Source organism: Dama dama, chromosome 21 (genome assembly GCF_033118175.1).
Source record: "Dama dama isolate Ldn47 chromosome 21, ASM3311817v1, whole genome shotgun sequence".
Lineage (NCBI taxonomy): Eukaryota > Metazoa > Chordata > Mammalia > Artiodactyla > Cervidae > Dama > Dama dama.
The window spans coordinates 56,358,747-56,371,443 of record NC_083701.1 but is presented as its reverse complement, the minus strand read 5'-3'; the positions used below and the strand labels follow the sequence as shown (position 1 = coordinate 56,371,443).

The 12,697-nt window shown below is 35.9% G+C and overlaps 1 protein-coding gene across 6 annotated transcripts in view; it reads left to right on the top strand.

Annotated features, from left to right (window-relative positions):
- Positions 1-12,697, top strand: part of OXR1 (oxidation resistance 1) — a 394,634-nt gene that overhangs the window by 313,210 nt on the left and 68,727 nt on the right. The gene's annotated exons all lie outside the window — the stretch shown is intronic.

Below are 12,697 nucleotides of genomic sequence, written 5' to 3'. Positions count from 1 at the left end.
TTCTATTTCTAAGAGTTAGGTCAGACAAGAAAAAAGCTTGAGCAGAATGCAAGATTCTCTCATTTGTTGTTAAAGTTAAAACAATGTAGTTAGAGGATAAGATGGATTGTCATTGAAATTTCTTTAGAGTCAGAAAAATACTAAATGACTGAGCTGAAAATAGAAACTCCAAGGAAGATGTAAGAAAATTTTGATACATTTCAGGTTGGAAATTGAGATGCAGATTTTCTGAAAGAGTTAGATAATAGTTTAGCTTGAACCCAGGGAAGACCAAATGCCTGTAAAGGATTTGTAGTACCACTTGTTAGAAAGTGGAGTCACTCAGTTGTATCCGACACATTGGTACCCCGTGGACTGTAGCCTACCAGCCTCCTCTGTCCATGGGATTTTCCAGGCAAGACTGCTGGAGTGAGCTGCTATTTCCTTCTCCAGGGATTCCTCCCAACCCAGGGATCAAACCCAGGTCTCCTGCATTGCAGACAGGCACTTTACCATCTGAGCCACCAAGGAAGCCCAGTTGTTAGGGTAACTGTTAATTAAGAGTACTGGTCATTCATGGAAGAGGATAATCCTAGATGTCTGCAGTCTTAGTCTCATTTCCTAAGGTGTGAAGTGGGGAAAGAATCTCTTCTAGATAAACAGCCTCAGTCTGCTCTGATAGTAACTCTGATGAAGTTTGAAGTCATAACAGTATTCCCTTATTCCACTGGTTCTCACGAGTAAAGTAGATTTGCCCATTTTAGAATTGCTGCTCATCTCACAGGATGGCTGAACTCAAGACTTACCTGTGTTTTGGGACAGAACTGCCTCTGAGTATTTCAGGCTACAATAAAGCAGTAAGTCTCAAACTTCAGTGTGCCTCAGCATCACCCAAAGGCTTGTTGAAAATGTTGGACCCCTCCTCTAGATTTTCTGATTCAATACTTCTGAGCCAGACCCCATAGTTTGCATTTCCAACAACTCAAGTAATGCTGATGCTGCTAATTTGGGGACCACACTTTGAGAATCACTGCTTTTTTTAGTGGGTACGTTAAGATTTGTTCATGTTAAGGTCAGAAATAAGTATAGAAATGATGAAATTTGTTAAATACTTAGTATTTTGTATTACGCTTAGGAATAATATATTTGGTCTTTAAAATATTTGTTATATTTCAGAGAATTAGGCCTATTAGAATGCATGTAAATTAGTCTAAGAATCTAATTGAAAATGAATACCAAAGAGAACTTTTCATTATATTTAAAACTTCATTGTAATGTATTTACTAGAGTTAAAAGAGTTTAGAAAGGTTTTCTCGTTATAGAGGCAATTAAAGTGTTTACAATAAAATATAGTAGATTTATAAGTGCCTTTTAGTATAGATGAGAGAATTTAATTACTCTAGTTTATAAATGGGATTATTTAAGGATATCTAGTTTGTTTTCTGAGTTGATTAACTATTGATAGCATCTTAGAAAGTATGTTAAAATTTACTAGTTTTGTAAGTATAATACACTGACATAGTTAAAGACTTAAGGGAAAACTCAATGTTTATATTTGCACTTCAATAAATAAAACATTAATTAAAAAGTAAAGTAATTGCAAATAGTCTTCTGTGCATAAAAACTCCCTAGATGGCCACCAGCAAACTTACATTGAGACTCAATACATTTTGTTGAATGAATGAATATTCATACATAAAGGGCATATTTTAAGGTCAGATTAATGTATTAGAGAAAGGCCCAAATTTTGCCTTTGATTTCTAGCAATCAGAGAAAAAAGGGAAATGTGATCAGCCATAAATCACAGTGTCACTAAGGTAAAGATAAACCTGTTGCTTAGGTAAAAGAAACATGACTTTTCCTGATAGAATAAACAGAAAAAACCCTCATGCAGCTCTTAACATAGCAAAAAATATCCTCATCATCTTTATAGTAAATACAGGTTCTAATTTCAAAAAGTTGTTTTTTTTTTTTTTTAACAGCATTACTTAATGTAGTTCAGTGTTATAACAACAAAATGCAAGACTGTAAAAAAACAATTCCATATAGGGCCAAAACAATTAATTCAGATATGCAGTTATCTGATGGTTTGTCTTAACTGAGAGGTGGGTGCTAGATTCTAAACTTTGGTAAAACTGATGCGTGCTAACTATGAAGTCATACATAACAAAAATTAAAGTTTAAAAGCTACCTCTAATCCAGTATCTAGTCATAATATTAATTTTAGGGTAGATGTTATTGTTCAGATCTGTTTTATGTATGTGTGTGTGTTAGTTGCTCAGTGATGTCCGACTCTTTGGGACCCTATGGACTGACTGTAGCCCACCAGGCTCCTCTGTCCATGAAATTCTCTAGGCAAGAATACTGGAGTGGGTTGCTTCTCCAGTTCTATGTATATTTACGTATAAAATGATGAATGGATGATTAGAAGGAAAGAGTGACTAAAAGATAATATTTATTTGCCTTAAGAAAGTATTTCCTAAATAGTGTGTCTAAAGTTAAGCAGAATTTGCAAAAATATTAAGAGGTTGGTATTATTACATTCTTGTGTCAGTTTTAGGTGAGGTTTGTTTAACTCTTAGGTGATTTGAACGTTTCATCTCCCATATTTCTTCTCTCCAGTTCCTGGTATTTATTACATTATATTTGCAATTTTTCCCACTGCATAATTGTTCAGTACTCCCTGTTAGATCCTTTGATCATTCCTAGAGTTTTTATTTTGATACCCTTGGTATAATCTCATTCTTGTGTCTTAAGCAAGCTAGGCTGTTTTCTTTTTCCCCTAGTCAGTGATTTGCTCCTTGCGTATGAGTTCCTGGAGAAGTTTTCTTTTCCAAGCACTGTAATTTAATGAGGAGCAGAAACAGGAATGACTAGATGTGTGTGCACAGGTATGTGTATGTGTAATAGCCTTTTAGGGAGTAGCCACTATATGGAACAGTCCTGGTCTTAAGATAGAAGGAAAAAAGAGCTAAGAAGTATAATGTTAGATCTTAACACTTCTGCCCAAAAGACTTATGGTTTCTATTCATGTCTGACATCAGTGGGATGGTACAGTGTATTTTCTTTTCCTCCCCAGGGAGATACAGGATGGATATTTAGTAACGGTAGTAATCTATCACAATGACTATTAAACAATTAGTTTGACAGACGTTTGAAGATGCTAGTGTTACTGTCATGAGTGGGAAGTTGTAAAGAAGCCTGTTTCTTCTGTCAGTAACTCAGTCTGCAAGCTTTATCCTTTCAAAAGCTCTATTAACAGTGCTTCTCAAATTTATTGTGCATGCCAGTGTGAATCAGTAGTTCTGGAATGAAATCTGAGATTCTGTGTTCACAGTAAGCTCCCAGGTGATGCCAGTGCTGCTGATCCTTAGAACATAATTTTAAATAGCAAGGCTCTATTAGCATTCTATATGGAAGTTCCCCAGTGGCTCAGCAGTGAAGAATCCACCTACAATGCAGGAGATGGGGGTTCAATTCCTGGGTCTGGAATATCCCTAGAGAAGGAAATGGCAACCTGCTCCAGTATTCTTGCCTGAGAAATCCCATGAACAGAGGAGCCTGGTGGGCTCCAGTCCATGGGGTCGAAAAAGAATCAGACACAACTAAATAACAACAGTAGCATTCTGTATCATGAAACTTTTCACATAAGAAGTGGGCCACACACAAAAACTCTTTGACTAGGTAGAGGAAAGGAGCATTAAAGAGGAACAGCAAATGTGTTGGAGACCAAGGGACTTGAGATGTTACCAAATAAAAGGAAAGGTGAGCATTAAGGACTTAGTTTGGTGCTTCATAAAGAGCAAATAAAATAAAATAAACAAAGCACATCTGATTTTCCCATTAGTTTGGTCTCCTTTGCAGGTTTAGGGAACTGGGAAGACAGAAACCATTGCAGTATATTGTGAAATCTCTTGATGGAGTAAAGACAGTGAGAGTAGACTCTTATTTCTAAAAGTTCGACTATGAAAAGAAACAGAAAGGCTGGTATCTAGAGCAGGATGGGTACAAAGTTGAAGAAAAACTGAGCGATTTAAAAAGAAATTTTTTTTGTTTTGACTGTGGATAAGAGTAGCAAGTGAAAGGTTGAAAACATAGGCATAATTTCCCATACTACTGCACTATAGGGCTTCCCTGGTGGCTCAGAGGTTAAAGCATCTACCTGCAATGTGGGAGACCTGGATTCTATCCCTGGGTTGGGAAGATCCCCCGGAGAAGGAAATGGCAACCCTCTCCAGTATTCTTGCCTGGAGAATCCCATGGACGGAGGAGCCTGGTGGGCTACCATCCATGGGGTTGCAAAGAGTCGGACACGACTGAGCAACTTAACTAACTTATAGATGGAATCAGTTAATTAGAAAAGCAATTCTCAGTGTATCTTTCTTAGTTTAGAAGATATTTTGAAAGTTTAAAATCTGTATTATTGTATGAAAATATTGACTCCCAGCTAAATATTTTCAAATCATCAAATTTGTATTAGTAACTACAGCCAAAATTACAATTTTCAGCTATATTAGGAGTCTTTTAATATATTAAAATGAGACTTCATACAGGATTCATCGTTGGTTTTTCAGGCTTGCTTTATTCTAGTTTGCCTTTCCCATTCTATTACCAAAATTATTTTTAATTTAATGGTCTGATACTGCTTTGTCAATTCTGCTTAAAAATCTCTTTGGACTTCTCAGTCTGGGAATAATAGCAAGCTAGATAACTCAGACTGTCCTGGTAAGAACAATTGAAAAAACTGGACCAATCTTTAAAAAGTCTGCAATTAATAAGTCCCAGGGGGTTTGTGGAGAAAAGGAACTCCTACACTGTTGGTGGAAATGTAAATTGTTACAGCCATTATGGAAAACAGTATGGAGATTCCTTAGAAAACTGAAAATAGAGTTACTTTAGTATTCAGCAATCCCACTCCTGAGAATATATCCAGAGAAAAACATGGTTCAAAAGGATACGTGCACCTCGTTGTTCATTGCAGCACTATTTACAATAGCCAAGACATGGAAGCTACCGAAATGTGCATTGACAGATGAATGAATAAAGTTGTGGTATATATACACAGTGGAATACTACTCAGTCATAAAAGAGAATTAAATAATGCCATTTGCAGCCACATGGATGAACCTAAAGATCATCATACTAAGTGTAGTAAGTCAGAGAAAGCCAAATACCATATGATATCACTTAAATGTGGAATCTAAAATATGATACAACTGAACTAGACAGAAACAGATTCACAGACATAGAAAATTTATGGTTACCTAAGGGAAAGGGGTGTGGGGAGGGACAAATTATGACAAATTATGGTTCTATAATAAACCATAATGGAAAAGAATATGTATATATATGTATAACTGAATCACTTTGCTATATATGAGAAACTAACACAACATTATAAGTCACCTATACTTCTATTGTAAATAAATAAATAGCTGGGCCAAAGCAAAACAAATTTTATTGGGGATATCAGAAAACTGATTGATAGAACTAGATTAGGATCTGAGTGAGGACAGAGCCTGAAGGAAGAGCAGCTCCAATTTGGGATTGCTTTTTTCCCCAGGGGAAGTATTAATTCCAGAAACAGCAGCTCAGAGATTGAGTTGCTGTTGGCAGTCTGTTGGTATAAGGGAGCAGGGACACAGTACAAGACCTACCACAGCAGAGGAATGAACTACTCTTACTTAGGACCCCCAAAATGGTGTAGGAATAGAGGAAAACTCATAGGATGGTAACTTGGCTTTAAATCATCATTCCTGTAACTGCATTAATAAGATTTGGTGTTGCTAGTGTCCTCAAGTGTTTGGCAGAAGCAAGCATTAATCCTTTCTAGAAAATTTCAGCTTTCTGTGTGTCAAATTCTGTCTATAGACAATTTTTCATATTTAATATACAGCACACAAAATAAAATTAGGCACCTGGTAAGATATAAGAAACAATGAGAGAATAGAAATAGACCCACAGGAACCCTGTATCTTGCAGTTATTGGATTTAAAATAGCTGTGTTGAGAATTTTGAGCTGATTGAGAGTTTTGTAGAGATTCAAACTATAAAAAAGAAAAATGGATATTCCAGAATTAAAAATAATTTCCTAATTAGGACCTTTGCAGATGAATTTAATAGCAAATCGGCCACCACAGGACAAAGACTTAGTTAATTGAAAAATAGATCAGAAGAAAATATCCAGAATAGGGGAGGGGGATGGAAAATAAAGGTGGGAATAAGTTTAATACAAGATATAATTAGAAGTTCTAGTATGTGTATATTTGAGTCCCCAAAGGAAAGAAGAAAGAGAATGAAGGCAGAAGTGTTAATTAAGAGAATAATGACTGAAAATGCCGAGAATGATGAAATTCACAGATTGAAGCATCACTAGAAACCCCAACTGCATGTGTGCTAAGTCGCTTCAGTCATATGTAACTGTACAGCCTACCAGTCTTCTCTGTCCATGGGATTCTTCAGGCAGGAATACTGGAGTGGGTTGCCATTTCCTTCTCCAAAGCCCCAAGTGGAATCAACAAATCTCACCAAAGATGAAAAATCTTAAAAGCATTTAGAACAAGTAGTCAGTACTGTAAGAATAAGATTGACAGTTGATTTCTCAAAAGAAACAGTGGAAACTAAATAACAGAGGAAAATACCTACCAACTAAGAATCCATCCCCTGCAGAATTACCCAGAGTTGCAGTAAAAATGGTAAATATGAGGGAGGAACTGAATGAATGTTGACTGTGTAGAAAAATAATGTCTTAAAGTGTTTTTTAATATATATATGTAATCAAAATATGCATTAACAATTGCATATAAGTCTTGGTAGGATCACACAGTTTTTTACAGCCTTACAATGACCAGAAGGAAGATAAAAGTACTAGTAATATTAGACTGAAAATTAACAATTTAGGCTATAATCTATGGTATGACCACTAACATAATTGTTTAAAAGTATATCAAACTTTAAGTCTAAAAATATTCTAAGAAAAGGTTCAACATAACAGAAAGATACAATAGTTTTTATTTTGTGTGAACCTAATATGGTCTCAAAAGTCTCAAAATATAGAAAGCAAAGTAAAGAAACATCAGAGGAACTGAATAACCCACAATCATAGTGGGAGATTTTAACAGCCTCTATCAGTAATTTAAAGAAAAAGTGTGCAGAAACAAAACAATATGTATACAGAAGATTTGAACACAGCAAATTTGATTTCAGCGATATGGGGATAGGTGTTTGTGTGTGGGTGTGTGCATGCATATCTACACATGCACACACACACACATACATATAGCACTACCCTTCTGTATAGAATACATATTCTTTCCAAGCACATGTATATGGAGCATTTGCTAAGTTTATGCATGATTATAAAGCAAGTTTTAATGAATTTTACAGGTTTTAACTATTTAAGAGTATTTTCTTTTACCACAGTATGGTTAGAAATCACTGACCAAAAGATGAAAATTTTTAATTGTCATAGATTAGCAAATTAAGCAATATTCTTAAAATAGCAAATGGAGAAATTAGGGTAGACGTCGTGAAATATTTTGGATGAAATTATTAAAATACAGTGTATCATATATCAAAACTTACAGAATACAGTCTAGATGGGAATTTCTTATTTTAGATTGCATACATTAAGCTTCTGCTTCTGATAATGTAGAGTAAAATCTAACTCCCCTGCTTTTTCCACCATACCAGATAATTGTGTCTCAAGGGAAAGTATTACATATTCATTTATTCATTTGCTATTTATTGAGCACCTTCTGTATGTCATGCTTACTATTAGGGTGTATTGCATGGTTTCTCAACTTGTGCAGGGTTGACATTTTGTGACAGGTTGTTCTCTTGTGGGGGGACAGTTATGTGCATTTTAGCACACAGTGTTTGGCCGTGTAGTATCCCATTGTGATAACCCAAATTGTGCCTTGGTTTTCTCATTGTAAAATGGAAGTAAAAGTGATACCCTCTTTATAAGGTTGACGAATAGGTAAGATAGTAAATGAAGAGTACTTAGAGCAGTGCCTGGCACATGCTACAATACTGAAGTGGGTAGCCTATCCCTTCTCCAGCAGATCTTCCTGACCCAGGAATCAAACCCAGTCCCTTGCATTGCAGGTGGGTTCTTTACCGACTGAGCTATCATGGAAGCCCTGGCATATGCTAGGCACTTGATAAATGTTCACTATTGTTTTGATTTTCAAATCATAAATATCTATGCATTTCTAAACTGTCATACTAATAATTTTGTGAGGAAGAGAAATGGGACCTCTCTTTTCCATACTTCGAATCCAGATTCATATTTACTGGCAACTGTCTTTAAAAGGGTAGTATAAAGTTAACAAATAGGAAACGGGGCTATGTAACCACTGTGATCACTTTCAACTCTCCAATATTGTGATTATATTTCTGTATTGATAGAAGAGAATGATTAGTGTATTTCATTGTGCTCTGGTACTTATATTTATTAGTACATGTTTTAATAATAGTTATTAAAATCATTTTAGAACTTATAAGAATTATTGCAATATGTTGTAATTTTAAATTATTAAAGTGAGTGCTTTCAATTTGTTTCAAACTTTAAACTGTGGAAAGCTGATATATTAGTTTTCTTTCTCTGAACTGCACTCCATGGTGAACTTTTGAAAACGATATAATTGGTGGCTCAGACAGTAGAGAATCTGCCTGCAGTGCAGTAGACCCAGGTTTGATCCCTGGGTCGGGAAGATCCCCTGGAGAAGGGAATGGCTACCCATTCTAGTATTCTTGCCTGGAGAATTCCATGGAGAGGGGAGCCTCATGGACTACAGTCCCTTGAGTCACAAAGAATCGGACATGACAGAGCGACTAACACTTTCTTTTAGACCTTTAATGAACTCTTTAACAGGTTAAAAAAATACTACTATACAAAGCAAGTGCAGGCCATCATTTACTCCTGAAATCAATGAAAGGATATATACTATTAGTTAAAAGTAATCTGAAATTATATTTTGCATTGCTTTTAAATTGCAAAATGAGGAAAGTGTTTTTGGCTCTCTCTCCTGTTTATGAGATAGAGGAAAGGAATTAATTTTTTAAATGTATTTTAAAATAGCTTTAATGTTTTATCACAAAAAACACACTTAAATATATGCTGTTTAATGGAGAAAAATTGGAATATAGTGAAAAGAAAAAATGCTGTCTTTCCCTAAGAATTATACCATTTTTCATTCCCACCATAACTTTAGGAAAACACCTCTTTTTCTACAGCCAAACAGTATATATTTTTCTTCTTTGTCCACTTTTCTTTAAAAAACAAAATGACTGTAAGAATTGTGGCAGTTCTAGGTACAGTTTAAGCCGTAGCTTCAAAACATTATTTCATTCAAATTTGATGCTTGCTCTGTGTTAGGCTCTTTGTTAGGCACTGAGGAGTCATTGTGGAACTAAGTAGGGTTTTTTATAGGTTACAGTTTAGTGGAAGAGATTTAAAAAGAAACTTGTAACTGTGCCAGATACTGTGAAGGAAACAAAGACGCTGTGTGACTGGTAGTAGAGAGCTGCCTTAACCTGGGTGATCAGGAGGCTTTTAGGACGGCCTTTTTAAGTACTGTAGAGCTAACTGGGTTTTTCTGAGATTCAAATTTTATTATTTTTATCATTGTTAATGCTTTATTAGAACTATTTACCCAACTGAGCTAATTAGATACATATAAACAAACTCTAGTATAGTCAAAATATCAGTTAAGATTGGATGGAGGAAGGGCAAAGAGGAAGATATTTTCCAAATTCCTTAGGCTTAGGTAGAACTAATTTTTCTTTGCAAATTACTATTTCAATCTTGTAAAAATTGAGCATAAATATAACATCTTGTTATGTTTATGATCTTATTCAGTTTTGAGTTTTTTAGTTTTTTAGAGATTTATTTTATTTAAAATTGTTAAGATAGGAGTGATATTTTATCAGTTCTGTGCAATCTTTGTTACATGAAGTACAGATGAGAAAGCTAACACTAATACAGAATTTAAAACAGATACTATAAACTTGGTGGTAATGCTGTGTTCAAATGAAATATCTTGATAAGCAAGTGACAAATAGTTGGCACTCTGTCTGAAATGGAGTGCATAAAAAGTATGTTTATATATAAAAGCATATCTTAATCTACTTCATGGTATGTATAAAGAATACAGTAGTTTAATATAACTCCATAGTGAAGATTTTGTCTTTAACTATGATTGTATTAGAACTAGAGATGTTTTCCTCTGTGAAGATTAATGTTACATGCTTCAAACTTGGTTTGGTTAATAATAATAATAAATCTTCAAATATAGTTTATTATAATAGGACTAGATGTGTTGAAAGATATTTAATTTACTTTTTAATAACTTAATTTACTTTTAATAAATTAATAAATTTTAAGTCCTTAATGTACTTTTTAATAACTTCCTTTCAGCTGACAGTTACCTTTCTTCAATTTATTTTTTTAATTGGAGGATGATTGCTTTACAGTATTGTGATGGTTTCTGCCATACATCAGCATGAATCAGCCATAGGTATACATATGTTCCCTCCCTCTTAAACCTTCCTCCCGCCTCCCACCACATCCTACCCCTCTGGGTTGTCAGAGAGCACCCAATTGAGCTCCCTGCATCATACAGCAAATTGCCAGTGGCTATCTGTTTACATGTGCTAATATGTATGTTTCCATGCTACTCTCTCAATTCATCCACCCTCTCCTTTCGCCACTATGTCACAAGTCTGTTCTCTATTGTCTTTATTGGTGTTCTGTTGCTAAGTCCCATCCCAACTCTTTGCAACTCCATAAACTGCGGCACGCCAGGCTTCCCTGTCCTTCCCTATCTCCCAGAGTTTGCTCAAACTCATGTCCATTGAATCAATGATGCCATCCGACCATCTCATCCTATGCCACTCCCTTCTCTTGCTGTCGATCTTTCCCAGCATGAGAGTCTTTTCCAATTTGTCAGCTCTTCACATCAGGTGACCAAAGGTTGGAGCTTCAGCTTCAGCACCAGTCCTTCCAATGAATTTTCAGGGTTGATTTCCTTTAGGATTGACTGGTTTGATCTCCTTACTGTCCAAAGGACTCTCATGAGTCCTCTCCAGTACCACAATTTGAAAGCATCAGTTTTTTCCACGCTCAGCCTTCTTGTCGTCCAATTCTCACATCCATACATGACTACTGGAAAAACCATAGCTTTAACTATATGGACCTTTGTCAGCAAAGTTGGTGCCTCTGCTTTTTAATGTGCTGTCTAGGTTTGTCATAGCTTTCCTTCCAAGGAACAAGCGTCTTTTAATTTCATGGCTACAGTCACCGTCCTCAGTGATTTTGGAGCCCAAGGAAATAAAATCTGTCACTGCTTCCACTTTATCTATTTTCCGTGAAGTGACAGGACCAGATGCCATGATCTTAGTTTTTTGAATTTTGAGTTTTAAGCCAGCTTTTCACTCTCCTCTTTCACCTTCATCAAGAAACTCTTTAGTTCCTTTTCACTTTCTGCCATTAGAATGGTATCATTTGCATAGCTGAAGTTGTAGATATTTCTCCCAGCAATCTTGATTCCAGCTTGTGAGTCATCCACCCCAGCATTTAGCATGATGTACTCTGCATATAAGTTAAATAAGCAGGGTGATGATATACAGCCTTGACATACTCCTTTCCCAATTTGGAACCAGTCTGTTGTTACATGTCAGGTTCTAACTGTTGCTTCTTGTCCTGAATACAGGTTTCTCAGGAGGCAGGTCAGGTATTCCTATCTCTTGAAGAATTTTTCACAGTTTGTTGTGATCTACACAGTCAAAGGCTTTTGCATAGTTGGTGAAGCAGAGAAGATCTTTTTTTGGGGAATCCCTTTGCTTTTTCTCTGATTCAGTGGATGTTGGCAATTTGATCTCTGGTTCCTCTGCCTTTTCTAAATCTAGCTTGTACATCTAAAAGTTCTTGTTTCATACACTGTTGTAAGCCTAGCTTGAAGGATTTTGAGTGTTACCTTGCTCTCATTTGAAATGAGTACAATTGTACTGTAGTGTGAGCATTCTTTGGCATTGCCTTTCTCTGGGATTGGAATGAAAACTGACCTTTTCCAGTCCTGTGGCCACTGCTGAGTTTCCGCATTTGCTGGCATATTGAGTGCAGCACTTCAACAGCATCATCTTTTAGGACTTCAAATACCTAAGCTGGAATTCCATCACCTCCACTAGCTTTATTTGTAGTAATGGATCCAGTGAGTCTCTATCTCTGCCCTACAAATTGCTGCCCTACAAATGTTACATTAGTAACATTTTTCTAAATTCCATGTATATGTGTTAATATGCAATATTTGTTTTTTTCTTTCTGACTTCACTCTGTACAACAGGTTCTAGATTCATCTACCTCACTAGAACTAACTCAGATTCGTTCCTTTATATGACTGAGTAATAGTCCATTGTTTATATGTACCACAACTTCTTTATCCATTCCTATGTTGATGGACATCTAGGTTGGTTTCATGTCCTGGCTATTGTAAATAGTGCTACTGTGAACACTGGGGTGCATGTGTCTTTTAGAATCATGGTTTTCTCTGGGTATATGCCCAATAGTGGGATTTCTGGGTTATATGGTAGTTTTATTCCAAGTTTTTAAGTGATGACTCCACACCCTGCATGTGACTCAGCAGTAGTGCCCTGCCTCCATGGCTTCCAAGCTTTCCTTCAGAAGCATTCCCTGCAGCCATATCTTCTCTCCTGT